This window comes from Pteropus medius, unplaced genomic scaffold, assembly GCF_902729225.1.
Source record: "Pteropus medius unplaced genomic scaffold, Ma_sr-lr_union100, whole genome shotgun sequence".
NCBI lineage: Eukaryota > Metazoa > Chordata > Mammalia > Chiroptera > Pteropodidae > Pteropus > Pteropus medius.
This window is the reverse complement of record NW_024355205.1, coordinates 28,032,077-28,048,971: the sequence shown is the minus strand read 5'-3', so window position 1 is coordinate 28,048,971 and position 16,895 is coordinate 28,032,077. Positions and strand designations below refer to the sequence as shown.

The 16,895-nt window shown below is 37.1% G+C and overlaps 1 long non-coding RNA gene and 2 pseudogenes across 4 annotated transcripts in view; 1 reads left to right on the top strand and 2 right to left on the bottom strand.

Annotated features, from left to right (window-relative positions):
- LOC120598712 (uncharacterized) overlaps window positions 1–16,895 on the top strand; it is a 95,656-nt gene that overhangs the window by 523 nt on the left and 78,238 nt on the right. For all 4 annotated transcript variants that reach the window (XR_005651721.1, XR_005651718.1, XR_005651719.1 and 1 more), the window contains exon 2: window positions 4,250–4,333. This is a non-coding gene — a long non-coding RNA (uncharacterized LOC120598712). The remainder of the gene's footprint in view (window positions 1–4,249; window positions 4,334–16,895) is intronic.
- LOC120599194 (uncharacterized) lies at window positions 9,555–9,673 on the bottom strand (annotated as a pseudogene).
- Window positions 12,279–12,397, bottom strand: LOC120599009 (uncharacterized; annotated as a pseudogene).

Below are 16,895 nucleotides of genomic sequence, written 5' to 3'. Positions count from 1 at the left end.
AATAGTAATCTAGTTTTCTTCTGTATCAGGATTATGCTGTCCTCACAGGATGAGTGAGGAATTCAGCCGTAACACTGCTGGGCTTGGTGGTTTCGTTGGTGGTTCTCATGTTCTGGGGCATCGTCAGTACTCTATAGGTTATTAGACTTGCAGTATTTGCATTCTTTTTGAGTTAATTTTTGAAATTTCCCAATAAGACATTTTTACATTTAGTTTTTTTTTAAATTTGAGAACTAAAAAATACAGGAAAGTATGTGGATTACATTTTTTAAAGTCCTGGGTACCCATCATCTAAAATTGACAATTATTACTAGTTTCTCATGTTTCCTTAAAACAATTTTTAAATATAAGAACTAAAGTATTTACAAATGAAGTGCATGTTCATTCTGTACCCATGTCCAGGTCCATTTCGTAATTCTCACTCCAAGGTAACATCTCTCATCAATTCAGTGTGTATCCATCCAATCCATGTTTTAATGCTTTTACATTAAATATTCATGTGTTTATGTGTTTTCAAATTTGTATAACTGGTACTAGGTTGGACATATTGTTCTTCTAACTTTCTCACTCAGCATTATATGAAATTTATGTTTATATATATATATATATATATATATGAAGTTAGTTTACTTCTTTTAATTGTCATGTAGTATTTTATTCTTTAAAAATATAAAACATTTTTTTATCTGGAATGGATAAATATCAATTGATAAACATTTAGTTCTTTCCAGGTTTTCACTGTTATGTACAACACTATAATTAACTTTCTTAAATATATTTTTATCTGATCTTGTAGAATTTTTTTCTATGATTTAACCCAGTGGACTGGCAGGGTTTTAGTGCGTACACATTTTTAATTGTGCTTTTAAATTGCTAATTGAGGTTAACTGTGTGTTCATATATTCATCATCTGAGTTTTTTTGTGAATTGTCTGTTAATTTTTGGTTATATATTTTTTTATTTTGTTTTTGTTTTCATCGAAGTTGATAACTCGTAGTTTAATAGGCCAAACAGTTCTACATAAATAGTTTTGAAAAAACAGTCCACTCTAGCACCCAATTTCTTATATTTCATTCTCCAGAGGTGACCATTTTCAACTCTTAGGTGTTTCTTTGGCCATTTATTTCTATTATCTGTATACCAACCTTATACCAGTGTTACTCGGTTTCTCAACTTGAACATTATCTGTTCAAGTTTCCATGGTAGAAGGTAAAGTTCTCATGAGAAAAGGCAACAGTTTAATTCTCCTGCCTTCAGTAAATAACTGTAATTGCCAGTCCCTCCCTCCCCATCTTCTCAATGTTATTTTACATTATTCTGTCTATATAAATGCTATTCAAAACTGATCTGTGTATTATACCAGTTGCACAACTTTTTGCTTTTCCTTGTAGTTAATTGTTATCTAGTGTATTAGTTTCTCAGGCCTGCCAAAACAAATGACCACAAACTGATTGGCTTAAAAAAACAGAAATTTATTCTCTCACAGTTTTGGAAGCTAGAAATCCAAGATCAAGGTGTCAGAAAGGCTATGTTCCTTGCGAAGGCTCTAGGCAAGAAGCTTTCCTTGCCTCTTCTAGCATCCTATGGTTACCAGCAAGCCTTGGCCTTCCTTGGCATGCTGCAGCCTAACTCCTGTTTCTGTGCGGGTCCTCATATGGCGTTCTTTCCTGGATGTCTTTGTAGCTCCAAATCTCTCTCCTTATAAGCACACGGTCATTGAATTTAGGGCCCACCCTAATTCAGTATGACCTCATTTTAACTTGATTACATCTGCAAAGACCCTATTTGCAAATAAGGCACATATATATGGTAGGGGAATACAATTCAACCCACAACACCTAGTAATAACCACTTTTTTTATTTGCATAGTTTTCTGTATATCACAATTTAGCCCTCACATCTCTTCTAATTGTTTCCCCTCTGCTCCTCCCCCCTCAATACATTTAAAGACATTGAATATTCTTATTATTTCTGTCTCATCTATTTAGGCAATGGTATTATGTCTCTGGGGTTCATCCCTTGGTTTTACCTCTTCAGCTCCATCCTCAAGCTAGCTCTCCTACTGGTACCAAGATGGCTGTATCTTTATAGCCTCACACCACCAAATTCAGTGGAAGAGTCTTTTCTAGTTGCTTGAACTAAAGTCCTATCATTCATCCCTTTTTATTGGCTCCAAATGGATCATGTGCTCATGCTTGAATCCATCCTCTGGCCAAGTAGTAAAGTAATCTCCTTGGGGTCTGGGGTGGGGACTCAGCACAACCAGAGAGCCAGAATGGTACCTCCAGAGCAACACTATGGTACTGATTTGTGTGCTGGGCAAAAAAAACCCAAAATGTCTACTACATGGAAATTTCTCATACATGGTTGGTAGTTATTTTCCTCCGGTTTGTTATTGCCTTTGCTTTTGTTCACAGTATTTTTTGCTATGCAGATATTTAAAAACTATAAAAAATTTTTTGGATTTCTTATTCATGTATTGTGCTTAAAAATGTCTTTCCCAGTCTCTGCTCTTGAAAAGAAAGTTCATTTCTGATTTCAAAGTATAAAATTACTACCTTATTAATTAGGTCTTTACATCTTCTAGAATCTTATTTTATATCTACTTGATCTATTATGGCCTGAAGGAAGTAACGTTCATATTGAGGGGGAAAAATACATTTGACAAAATTTATTTTTGTTCTTCTGATGTTGCTGTTAATATTCTTGTACTAGAATGATCTCAATTAAAAGTATTGAAAAGAACCTCTCCAGTACTGAATGGCCAGTACAGTAAATGATAGGGTTACCTGCCAGCACAGCTATGTTTGTATCAGCCAGCTGAATTGTCAAGATGATTACTCATCCACTGGATAATTTCACAACCCTCTTCTTAAATTTTGTTACTTTGGACACATTCTATCCTGGAAACAAAATCTAGGCTCCATAATACATTTGGAAATAGTAGATTCATGTCTTTTTTTCCAGCTGGTACTGGTAGAGTTTACACACTTACTCCTGCACCATAGGAACAGCTGCTTGAAAAGCTGAAGTGTGCGTTTAGTTCCATTTCTTTGGCACAATAGAAAGTCACGTAAAAGAGAGAGACTCTCAGCCTGTCCGTAGTTGGAAAATTAATTCTTTTAAGTGCTTTTAAAAAATCTCTACAGGTGGTCAGATCTTATGAACTTAGGACCAGCAATGACCTCATCACCTTCAGCTGCTCTAAAAGTTATCTTTGGCTGCTGCATGCTTTATGAAATCTTGTTAATTATGATTGTTTTTCCTAGTTAAAAGTCCTTCTGGATAAATTTTTATAAAACATTTATTTTTATCACTTACATAACTACATAAAGTATTTTTATTGGTGTCAAAATGTCATGTTATTGCCAAACAGATTTCATTACAATTTCTAGAAATTATTGGAAAGTTAATATTCACAGTTTAATGGCACTCTTGCTGTAGTATTAAATCGTGCTTTATTGAAATTCACAACACAAGTCTTAATTACATTGTGTTTATATAGAATAAAACTCAGAATAGACAGCTTTTCCAGTTAATCTCTACGGCGAATGGCTACACTTGCCTTTTTTTTTTTTTTAAACAGACAAATTGTGAATGAAATTCATTGTCTTTCTGAAACCGAGTTTTCACTAAAATGAATGTTAGGCATACTCATTCAGGGGAGCTTGGGAATGACCAAAGGGCTGACTTTGGTCAGATCTGCCAGAGCATGTACTTTCTCTGGGGTTCTTCTTTGCTGGGATCTTGTGTATTCTTTCATATGGATTGAATTGTGTCCCACCCTCAGCAACCCCCAAATTTTTATGTTGAAGCCATAACCACCACCGTGATGGTATTTGGAGATGGGGCTTCAGGAGGTCATTAGGTTTAGATGAGGTCATGTGAGGGCAGGCCCTAATGATGGAATTAATGTTCTTACCAGTAGGGATAACAGAGAGCTGTCTGTCTGTCTGTCTGTCTGTCTGTCTCTGCCATGTGAGCACACAGTGAGAAGGCTTCTATCTGCAGAACTCGACCATGCTGGCACCGTGATCTCAGACTTCTGGTCTCTAGAACAGTGTTGCTTAAGCCACTCAGACTATGACATTTTGTTACGACAGCCCAAGGTGACTAATACATCCCCCAAGGACAAGAAGGTTAGAGCCTGAGCACATTCAAAAGGTGCAGTGGGGGATTCATACGGTGGTCCAAGTGGTCCAGGAAGATGTTTTAAAATTTCAATTACTGCCTCATTACTCTCTTTTAGTGTATAAATAGAACCTCAGAAGAAGGTTAAGTCGAAGAGACAACAGTAAAAGAACGGCATTCCAGTGGAATCAATGAGTAATTTGTAAGTAAAATGACCATTTTGCCCATACTGATTTGCTAAGAAGGGAAATTTTAAAAATTGTTATTCTTCAGAAAGTTGAATTTATAGTTTAAGTTATAGAATGTTCTGAGCTGGGCACTATGCCTTTCTCATAATGTTCTCATTAAATATTTGTTGATTTGATTTAAAATGTTTTCTACTTTATGACATAAATTTAGTAGAGTAGGATTCCTGTTAAATCCTATATTATTTGTGAGAAAGTATACCTTTATGCCTACTCATGATAGGTGTGGCACTAATTAGTTGGGACTGAGGGTGAAGGTTTGTTCTGGAAATTTGGAAAAGCAGCTTAAAAATAGGTAATACATACCTGGAGAGTCTTTCTCTCCAGCCTCTACTCAGATACCTATTATTTTGTATTTCACTAAATCATCAGAACGTATATTTAAATTCCTTTGTTCCAGTTTTATTGAGATATAATTGACATATAGACTGTATAAGTTGAAGGTAATTTGATATTACCATGAACTACAGTGAGTTAACATCTATCACCTTTCATGATCATAGGTTTTTTTTCTTTGTGATGAGACCTTTTAAGATCTACTCTTAGCAACTTTCAAATATACAATACAGTATTATTAATTATAGTCACCGTGTCGTACTTTACAGCCACAGGACTTATTTATCTTATAACTGGTAGTTTGTACCTTTTGACCTCGTTGTACCTTTTGAATTGGGTAAAGGTTGAAAGGTACAAAATTCCAGTTTAAATTACTTTCAGAAACTGCCAAATCCTACTTACTAAAAACAATTGCCAAGGCAAGGAAACAAATTCTCTAGAACCTCCAGAAAGAATGCAGCCCTGCCAGTGTATTTTAAACTTCTGATCTCGTGAATTGTAAAATAATAAATTTGTGTTGTTTTTAAGTCACTATGTTTGTGGTAGTTTTTTACAGCAGAAAAATAAAACAGCAATAACCACTGATTTATTTTCTTAGCATGTTACAACTAATACCAATGAAAAGTAATTTGAACTTTAGGTACTGGTTTTCATTCTCTAAAGAAACAAGCATGGCAGATGTAAAAGACTGGCCAACTTAAACTTCTGACATATACTGGCACATCTAAAGCTGAGAGAGCTGGTAGTGAGCATACAGTGCTTATCCAGTCCTTTAATGCCCACCCCTTTAGATCTGCGCTGTCTGCCTACCTGGAGCTACTAAACACTGGAAACACAGCCAGTATGAAATGAGATGTGCTGCAGATGTAAACAAAACACCGTGAATTTTGTAAAGAAGAATGTAAAATATCTCAATAATTTTTTACTGTTGACCACATGTTGAAATGATACTATTTTGGATATATTGGGTTAAATAAAATATGTTATTAAATTTCAATTTTTTTTTTACTTTTCGAATGTAAAACGAGAAAGTTTAAATTACATTTGTGGGTCGTATTATGTTTCAATTAGACAGTGTTGCTCTAAACCGATGAATTCTATGTAGTGATATAATTAACATAGTATAGATTATTTACCATGTCAATATGTTACTCAGTAATAAATATAGCAGTCCTGTTGAGAGAGTTAGTGGGCTTATTTTATGCATTTTAAAACTAATATCTCCATTTTTATAGTCACATCCTCCTAGAGTCTGTTGTCCACAATCTCAAGTTAAATCGTGATGAGTTAAGTCAGACTTTGAAAAATGATCTGGTGAGATTGGAGGAAATACTGTTGGCAGCTTGATGGTGACATTTTTGTATGGGGAAAGGTAGAGTTTTCTGTGATAGATGAGAGTCACCTTTGCACTTTTTTTTTTTTTTTAATCAGGAAAAGAAAGGTAGTCTATAAATATGAAGACATTGTTACTTTGAAAATCTTGATTTTAGGTAATGTTTCTTTGTTAAATCAAAAACATATTTTTCCCCTGGTGTAGGAATACTCACAGGAAAGGCTTAGAAATAAAAAGAAGAGGCAGCTTGCCTGAATGAAATCATCCAATTGAAGCCATTAGGAAAAATCAAAAACTTCTGGATTCACTAACACAAATGTGTCTGGATGAGAACAGAACATACTATCAAATGAGTTATTAGCTTACAGCTGCCTAGACCTGCTGCACCTCTAGATGGTTAAGGAATATGGGCAGAACACGTGTGACAGCTTCAACATTTGGGACACACATGCTTTTTCACCTGCAGGCAGTAGGGATAGATTTAAATCATTCAGATCTTTTTGTCTTCTCACAAAGACCTTGTGGACATCGCATCTTTCTTTTACTGAAGAAATAGAATTTCTTTTGAAATCCAGTCAATGTTTCATGAAGGCATCTAGCCAGTGTAATTTCCTGGACCAGATTAATGTTTGTAAGATCAAGAAATCTTAGGAAACTAAACAGAATCTGTAAGCAATTATATTTTGGGTGGTGATTACCTTAGAGTTGAGTGAGGAAAAAACTATATGTGTGTTGTTAGGAATATATATATGTTTGTGTTTGTATAGATAGAATATCTATGTGTGTAGATTAAGAATGTATTTACATATCGAATATACACATATAGAGTTATATGAATGCAAAAGCAAAGTGACAAATATTTGGTAAATGACAGATATTGCCTTCTGGTACTCCATGCCATTTTAGGCCAAACGTCATCTAGGACATGAAGTTCATAATTTGACTTTAGGCACGAGCAAATCTATATATGAAAGAAATTTATACAAACTTTAAAATTTTAATAAATGAATAAATGTTATAAATGATTTTAGTGGAAGGAATTCCTCTTAAATTACTTGGATTATCATCTGCACCCCCATTTGTTCACTTTATTTTTTAGGGGTTGCCACACCCAGCATCTCCTGGTTGGTGTACTGACCGTGTAGAGTGGTCTATAATAAAATAGTAACTTTTGAAAGGTTTACCCACTTCCCGATAATATCACTGTGTACATTTATCATCATGATGTATGTACAAGGAATTTATCAGGGAGTAGAGAAAGCTTTTCAAGGAACATTTTGATTGGATGGAAGTCAGCTACCAGAGGCTAATATCCAACTGGACTTCCAGCAGCAAATGTCGTTTCTTTCCCAGTAGGCGGTGGAATATAACTTTCTTGGCTTGCCAAGACTATAAAAACATCCCATTCATTAAAATAACTTAGCTTTAATGATTTAAGTAAATAGTTCCCCTGATTTGTTAAATAAAATTCCAATTAGATATAAATGCACTTAGGCAGAATCTCGTGTAAGTGGTTAACCCCAATACAGGACTGTTTTTATATTGCAGACCAGGTACTTCAAGCCTAAGTGCCCTTGGTTAAAGTTGTCAGGGCATGAGGCTGAGTGAGGACACAGCTTTACCTGCCTTGGGGCACTGCTGAGACTGGTTGGCACTCCTGGAGCCATAAACCTTTTATTATTTTTCTGCATATATTATGCCATGGAATCCTGTGGCCTTCTGGGGCTTTACTGCTTGTAAAATGGCACAACATTTTTGTTGGCTGAAGTGCAAGGTGAGAATTGCTCATCACCCTTGCAGAGCAACTGGAGACCTCTTTCAGGGTTCATTGGTTAATCTGTACTGGAAGGTAGTTAATGAGCCCATGGAGAAATGTTAACATTAAATTAAAATATGTGAACGAGGATTCCTACTAGCATCTGATGAGCTAGATGTATTGAGAATCAGAATTCAGGGAAAGATCCAAGTGTTGTGTTCTTTTGTGAGGCATGCAGAACTCATTTTTATTGATGAAAATTAAGTCCACAGGGCCGAGTGCCACGAATAAGTCAGAGGTTGGAACCCTTTGGCTTAACTTTATTGGCCAAAGAGTTTCTATAAAGAGATGCGTGCTTGCCCTCCTGTAAGAACATTCATTACTTTCATACATAATCGATATACATATTTTTGGATATAGTTTCACGTCATTTAAAAAAAAATCCAGCTTCTTAATGATATAGAATTTATGGATGGAATAAAATCAAATGCTTAAAATTTATTCCCATGCAATATGGAATTGGTCTTGGGGAAAAAAGTGATCTTTAGCCTGATAGGTAAGTCATGGTACTAAATATCTCTTCTTGGCAGGTCCTACTGAATTCTTAAGATTCTCAATGCTTATAATTGAGCCAGTTGGAGTAGCCAAAAGAGTAAAAGGCAGTATAATGTAGCAATTATAAATAAAGCTCTGGAATCAGCAGATCAGACGCCAAATCCCTATTAATTTAATAGTGTATAGTATAACAAAATAGTTTATTATTCTACTAATTAGAATTTAGTCTACCAAATAGAAGCATATTCTACTAAATAGAATTTAGTAGTATGTAATATAGCAAAATAATTGTGCAGGTTTTTATTCAGCTCTTTTGGTTATAAAGACTAGATAGTCACCTATTCCAATAATTAAGAAGAAATAAATGCAGCAGTATACACACATTGTTTATCAAGAAAGTCTCTCAGAAACCCAAGAGCAGAGTTCATAGCAGAACAAACCCTGTGATATGTGGAACAGGAACTAGTAAATGATTTGGAATCCAAAACAAGTCTGGGATCCTCAGGAGTAGGAGTCTATTCATTTCACTCTGGGTGCCCAACTTTAATATGAAGACACAATGCATCTAGTGTCTTCTCTATTCTTTCCTGGATACTAAATGGCCTGCTTCCCGCCCCCCCACCCCAACCCTATTTTTCTATTCAGATTCCTGAAGTAGGCATTCTGGTCTGTTTGGGTAAGCATTTATTGGCCAGGCAACATCTTAGTCCAGTGAACAGTCTGTAGATTGGCTGGCCATGGGACGAGTCTTTGCCCTTAACCCAAACAGGGAAGGGGAGGAGTTGGGGTTATTAAGGAACCTACCCCTTCAGCAGGGAGACTGGGTGGACAGCTTACTTTTGTTGGGTTGTAGGTATGACTGACAGTCTTTGAGAGTTGGTTATGGTTGGGTTTGATCTGCTTATGATCTTATTTTCTGATATATTTCTCTACAACCATTGGGGTACAGATAGAAAGAAGACAAAGACTTCCTTTATTTGAGAGCACATCTTCCAAATGTCAGTGAATGGCAATGAAAATCAGATACGTTTCCTAAGTAAGACCCAACCTTTTTTTTTTTTTTAGGCCAGGCAATCCTTGGTTGACCTCACAAATTGCAAGGACCTTGTCAGCTTACAGTCCTTGTTTTATTTTATTTTATTTTATTTTATTTTATTTTTTTATTTTATTTATTTATTTTATTTTATTTTATTTTTTATGCCTACAGCACTTGGTCTTCCCAGGTGGTCTCCCATCCAAGTACTAACCAGGCCCGACCCTGCTTAGCTTCCGAGATTAGATGGGATTGGGCTTGTTCAGGGTGGCATGGCCGTAGACAAGATCCAGTCTTTTAAACTATTCACCACATACATGTAAAACAGGATTTCCTATAGATAAGTGATTGAACAGAATTAATTATAGGCAAAGGGTCAAGTAGGTAATGAGGTTTTGTTGACAGGGTCATTTCTCAAACCCAGAGCCATCTTACACCCTAGTAAATTAAAGACTTTGTAGTTTGGAAAGAAGAGGATGTGACTTAGAGTCAGGAGATACCCGTAAGTCCCACTTTTGCCCCATATCCTATAGGTTTGGTTAAACGAATGAGCTTATCTGACCCTTAACTTTCTCATCATAAGATGTAACTGTCATACAAGGTCGTTTTAATACTGTATGAAATAGATAGGCATATGATACATGTTACTTAATAAATAATCTAAAAAAATCAGAGGTAGAAGGTTACAGATGTGGAAACTGAGGTCCAGAGATGCTGTTACACTTGTTTAAATTCAACCGACTATTTAATTGCAGTCAAAACTAGAATCCAGGTCTCATGACTTCCCAGGTCAGTGGTCTTGCAAGCTTCTCAGTTTCTCTGTAATTTTCAAAACTTGCTCTTCAGAAAGATTGTGCATACATATGTAAAGTTATAGCTTCCAGGTTTTTTTTAATGAACAAAACATATTTTTGTAATTAGACTAAAAATCCCTGATGTTCGTTTTCAAAAAACAAAAAAAAGAAAGAAAAAAAATATTAATTCTTATTTACTGTGAAGAGTAAGTAAAAATTAAACAGTCTAAATTACTAACTATCCTTGAGGAACATGTGTTTTAATAGTAACTCAAGTCTTGAAGGAGTGAAACTAGGTAGGCACCCCTGGGCCGCCCTGGCCCCTTGCAGTCATTCTGGCCACATGATTACCTCCTGTAGCTCTAATGCTGAGAGGAGTGCCAAGCCTTCTAAATGGCAGTCAGATGATCCAGACTGAACAGCCATGAAACCCAAGGTGATCTGGGCTTACCTGGCTGAAATCACAATCTGGAATTGTGCTCCATGCCATGCATTCCTCTGCCTCATGAGCAAAACATGGCATGGCGCAGTAGAAACTTCATGTAATCCATTATATTTTCAATTACCAAGGCACTGACTTTTGAGAAATGTTAGAGGATGCGATTCTGGATCTTTTTAGCAGAATACAATTGGTTCGTCCACATAATTGTTATTTTCTTTGTCTGGGAGTGCAAGACTTGATTTTCTTCCTTCTTAATATTTTTTATTTTTCAATTATAGTTGGCATACAATACTAAATGGTTTTCAGGTGTATAACATAATGATTAGACATTTATACAACTTATGAAGTGATCACCCCGATAAATCTAGTATCCATCTGACCCCGTACATAGTTATTACAATATTATTGACTGTATTCCTTATTCTATACTTTACATCTCCATGACTATTTCATAACTACCAAAATTGTACTTCTTAATCCCTTCCCCTTTTAACCCACTCCCTCAACCCCGCTCCCATCTGGTAATCCTCAAAATGTTCTCTGTATCTATGAGTTTGTTTCAGTTATATTTGTTTATTTTGTTCTTTGGATACCACATGTAAGTGAAATCATATGTGTTTGTCTTTCTCTATCTGACTTACTCCACCCAGCACAGTACCCTCTAGGTCCATCTATATTGTTGCAGATGTAAAGATTTCATGTCATTCATTCATTCATTCATTCATTCATTCATTTATTTATTTTTATAGCTGAGTAATAGTCCATTGTGTATATGTACCACCTCTTTGTACGCTCATCCATTGATGGACACCCAGATTGCCTTCATATCTTGGTTCTTGTAAATAATGCTGCAATGAACATATGGATGCACATGTCCCTTCGCAGTAGTATTTTGGTTTCTTCATGTAATACCCACAAGTGGGATTACTCAGTCCTTCTTTGTCACTTGTTATTGCCTTTGTTTTAAAGTCTACTTTGTTTGGTATAAATATTGCTACCCTAGATTTTTTTTTTAATTTCCATTTTCATGAAGTATCTTTTTCCATCCCTTTACTTTCAGTCTGTGTCTGTCTTTTGATTTGAAGTGAGTCTCTTGTAGGCAGCACATGTAAGGGTCTGTTTTCTTATCCATTCAGCCACCCTATCTTTTGCTTGGAGCATTTAATTCTTTTCATTTGAAGTACTTGTTGACAGACATGTAGTTATTGCCATTTTATTATTTATATTTTTGATAAATTTTTTTCTTCTTTTAAAGAAGTCTCTCCAACATTCCCTTTAATACTGGCTTGGTGGTAATGAACTCTTTTAGCCTTTTCTTGTTTGGGAAGCTCTTATCTATCCTTTGATTTGAAATGATAGCTTTGCCGGGTAGAGTCATCTTGGTTGTAGGTCTTTGCTTTTCATCACTTTGAATATTTCGTGCCAATCCCTTCTGGCCTGCAAAGTTTTTGTTGAGAAATCGCTGACAGTCTCATGGGAGCTCCCTTTTAAGATTCTCTCTTTAAGATTCTGCTTTTAAGATTCTCTCTTTGTCTTTAACCTTTGGTATTTTTTTTTTTTTTTTTTAGGCAAGGCAACCTTTGGTTGACCTCACAGATTGCAAGGACCTTGTCAGCTTACAATCCCTTATTTTTAATTTTTTAAAATTTTTTATGCCTACAGCACTTGGTCTTCCTAGGTGGTCTCCCATCCAAGTACTAACCAGGCCCAACCCTGCTTAGCTTCCGAGATCAGACAAAATCAGGCTTGTTCAGGGTAGCACGGCCGTAGACAACCTTTGGCATTTTAATTATGATGTGTCTTGGTGTGGACGTCTTTGGGTTCATCTTTTTTGGGACTCTCTGAGTTTCTTGGGGTTTTATGTCTATTTCCTTCACCAGGTTAGGGAAATTTTCATCATTATTTCTTCAAATAGGTTTTCAGTTTCTCGTTTTCCTTCTTCTCTGGTATCCCTATGATGTGAATGTTGGTGTGCTTGATGTTGTCTCAGAGGCCCCTTAAACTGCCATCATTTTTGTATTCTTTTTTCTTGTTGTTCTGGTTGGGTGTCCTCTACTACCCCATTCTCTAAATTGCTGATTTGATCCTCTGTTTCATCCAAGCTGTTGATTCCCTCTAATGTACTCTTCATCTCAGATATTGTATCCTTCATTTCTGATGGTTATCTATGTTTTTTTCTTTGTTTATGTTTTCCATTTCCATTTTTATGTTTTCTATCTCTTTGTTAAAGTTCTTACCAAATTCACCTACTCCTCCCCTAAGTTAATTGGGCATCCTTATAACCAGTGTTTTGAACTCTGCATCTGGTAAATTGCTTGTCTCCATTTTGTTTAGTTCTTTTTCTGGAGCTTTGTTCTGTTCTTTCATGTGGGACATGTTTCTTTGTCTCCCCATTTTGGCTGCCTCCCTGTGTTTGTTTCTATATATTAGGTAGGGCTCCTAAGTCTCCTGGTCTTAGTACAGTAGCTTTGTGTAGTAGGTATCCTGTGGGGCCCAGTGGCACAGTTTTCCCTGGTCACCTGAGCCAGGTGCTCGAGATGTGTCATGAGATGTGTGGGTTGTGTGTGCCCTCTTATTGTAGTTGAGCCTTGGTTGCTATTTGCACATTAGTGGGAGGGATTGACCCTTGGGCTGATTGGTTGGGAGGATTGGCCACTGAGGGGCTGACCCTGTGGAGCAGGATTGACTTTAGCAGGGCTTTGGTACATGACCAGTCTGCCCTTCAGGTGTGTCCTCCTCAAAAGCAGCCCTGGATAGTGCTCCAGCACTGGGTGAAGCAGGCCACTGGATGTGCTGGCCCATGGACCTCCTGGCAGGAGCCCAGCTGCAAGCCAAGTTCAGCTGCAGTCTGTGAACTTCTGAGGCCACCTGGTAGGAGTCACCAAGCAATCTTCAGACGCCTGCCACTCGTGCTGGGCTTATAGGTGCCTTGAAAGGCCAAGCCAGTAATCGAGGCCCGCTGCTGGTAGTGCTGGGCTTGGGGCTGCTCAGCAAGAGGTACAGGCCATGCCCAGGTCAGGTGCTACTTCTTTGGATTTTGTGAACCTTTAAGAGAGATTTTAGGAAAGTCCGTAGCATGAGCCAAGGCAGGCCATTCGTGTAGAAAAGCCACTGGAAGGGGCTTGAGTGGGCCCACAAGTTGGGAGAGGTGGGGTCTCAGGGAATCATCTGGGTGGAGTGAGTCTGCGTGCCCAGAGTGGGGAGGGCCCAACAAACAAACAATGGATTCTGCCAGCAATTATATCAAGGGTAGAAAAGCTGCCCCTCCAGCCCTCGCCCTGAGGCTAGACAACTCAGTTCCTCCCAGTGTGTCCCTGGTGCCTTTTGAGCTGCTCTCCACCGCTGGAGCTCAGAGCAAGTGAGACCGCCAGCAAGTAAGTATGCGTGTGGGCCCTTTAGGAGTAATGTCTATGACTACCGTAGCCCTCTTTCTCACTTAGCCACAGTCTCCGTTGGTTTTCACAGCCAGAGGTTGTGGGGACTTCTCTTCCTGGCACTGGAATCCTGGGCTGGGGAGCTCAGTGTGGAACCAGGATCCCTCACCTCTTGGGGTGGGGGCATTCTGCAGCTAAGATAACACTCCTGTTTCTGGATCACTATATGTGGTTGTGGGACCAACAGGCTCCACCCATCCTATTAGTCTTGAGCTGACTGTTTATGTATGTCCTCAGTTGTAGAACTTCTGTTCAGCCAGACCTCAGGTGACTTCCAATGGTGATGGTTCTGTAGTTTGATTGTAACTTTGATGTGGTTGTGAAAGGAGGCAAGCACTGTGTCTACCTTCTACACCACCTTGACTGGAAGGGGAGTGCAAGATTTTTGAAGCATGTCTTCCTTCTTCCATTTACTATAATCCCCTCACAAACACTTATTGTCTATTTTTGCAAAGCACCATGGGACACACAAAATGGTATTTTATGTTCTCTTTCCTAATGGAGTCCATTTTCTTGTTGATGAGAATGAAGGCTCCATGAGTTCTAGGACCTTGTCTATCTCATTTGCTGTTGGGGTTCAGTGTCTAGAACAGTATCTGGCACACAGTAGGCATTTAGGAAATACTTGTGGAATACATAATGTATGTACCTACATCAGACATTAAGATCCTCACAGCTCTATGAGTTAGGAACTATTAACATTCCTATTTTGAAGATGGGGAAACTGAGATTTAGAGAGATTAAGTACTTTCCCAGCTATGATCCTTGGGCTTCATACTAAAGTCATCTGGCTTTTAGCCACTATGTCCACAAAGTCCTCACTCTTAGCCACTATGCTTTGTTGCTCCTTGGGGCAAAGACACTCTCTCTATGTTTTTGAAACTCAAATTGAGGGGTCTTTATAGTGGAATCACATTTGTGGTATAAACAGAGAGCAAGCTAGAAAGTTTTGAGGAATCTGAAACAGGCGGGACCAAAACTGCCCTTGATATAGGAAAGCTTTAAAAGGCTAGAAGTAGAGTTCATCTCTTCTTGACTTATAGTAGAAGATAACCTTGAAAATCCTCTTTATAATTATGATTATGCTATAATCTTATATACCATTATAATATTATCTTTCGTCTTTAATCTAGTTTCATCACCTTAAATAGTTTGTATGAGCTAGAATCCAGTTTAGTTCATATTTCTAACATGGCATCTTCACATTGATTTGAAAGGAATTGAATTATCAGGATGGTAAGCTCGATAGACTGGAGAAAGCTTACACTGAAATATCTTTACCAAATTTTTAGTTCTGATGAGCTTGCCTTTTTCACTCATTCTTTGTCTCCTCCCCTTTTTTAAAGAAGTTCTAAAGAAAAAGAAAAAAAACAACTATTCATACGAAATCATTTTTGACATCTTCAGAGATTTCTCTAGGTTCTGTCCTAAGCCTGACTGTTGTTTTCTTCTACCTACATTCTTCCTACACTTGAGGGATTTCAAAAAATGTGCTTCATTATTTAGACTTGTTTTAATTTTCTTTTAACATTTACTTTCTCTTGAGGTTAAGAACATTTTGTAAATTTGCAAATACCAAAAGTATTTTGCACACAACAAAATAGATTTAAGAAAACAGCCAGATCAGATTCAGAATATTTCCCCAAGGAGAGGAAGTGCACAAAATAGTCAAATGATTAATTGAAAAACAAAGCAAGAGAACTAAAATATTCCTGTGAACTAGCTCCTAAGGTATGCTCTTTTTCCATTAAGAAACACTGTCAAGTCTGCACTGTTTGTTTTTTGAAGTGAAACTTTGATGGCAAAATTAATAACTGAATATACTGTGTATTTCGCACTAACATTAACATTCTTTTTCTTGTCAAACATTTTGCTACCAGCTTAGGCATTTACCCTCAATGTGTTTTTCATCCTGTTCAGGCGTTCATTTTTCTTGTTCCCAACAGATGTACCAAAGTTTTCAAGTCAAGCTTCTTGAAAGGTAGAACAGGTCACCATATCTTTGTAGAGACTGATAATAAAAGCATATTTTCTTTTGTTCATCCATAATAAATAAAACAACTATTGGTTTGCATTTCACTCTATTAAGTAAGGTCTCCATACTCTGAGGATCTTATGTTGGTAAACAAGTCAGTTTTGGAGATGCCTGGTATCTGAAGAAAAGTGGCGAACCATGTATGATCTGATTCATAGGTTGATAAAGTGGTTGAAATCGCTAAATTGACAAAATGACCAAAGTTGATAAATTGATACATATTTCCTGGGCACCGACTATACACAAAGCCAACTTCAAATTGAGATTCGAATTCTAGTAAACAGAGCAGAGGATATAGGGGCTTGACCAAGTTTGGGATGTGCTTTCTTTATACCCTGCCAGCAAATCATGAACAAGAATTAACACTTTCCAGCTTTTTGTTCTTTCTAACTTAAATGTAACTGAGCAAGAATTTGACTTTCACACCTAAATCAGTCAGTCTTTATAACTGACACTTTCTAATGCACTCCGCTTCATAACAGTGGCACAGTATAATACTACTTCTAGCCTACTTTGAAGTTAACACAAACTTTTCTGAGTCTCTTGTTAAGAAATACTCCCTACACCTGCAAGATCTGATTATATTTATTTGCATATTTCAAACTCAACAAGGTTGATAGGCTTATTATGAGTCCTTTATGTCAGGGACTCAGAAGACACTAAAGAAATATGAATAACATTAGTAGAAGCAGCAGTAACAATAGCAGTAAAAGTAGTTAAGAATGGTAAAAGCCATAATTAATGTTTGGTGAATGCCTTCTACCCAGGCATCATGCTGAGTACTTTGTGTGCAGTAACATC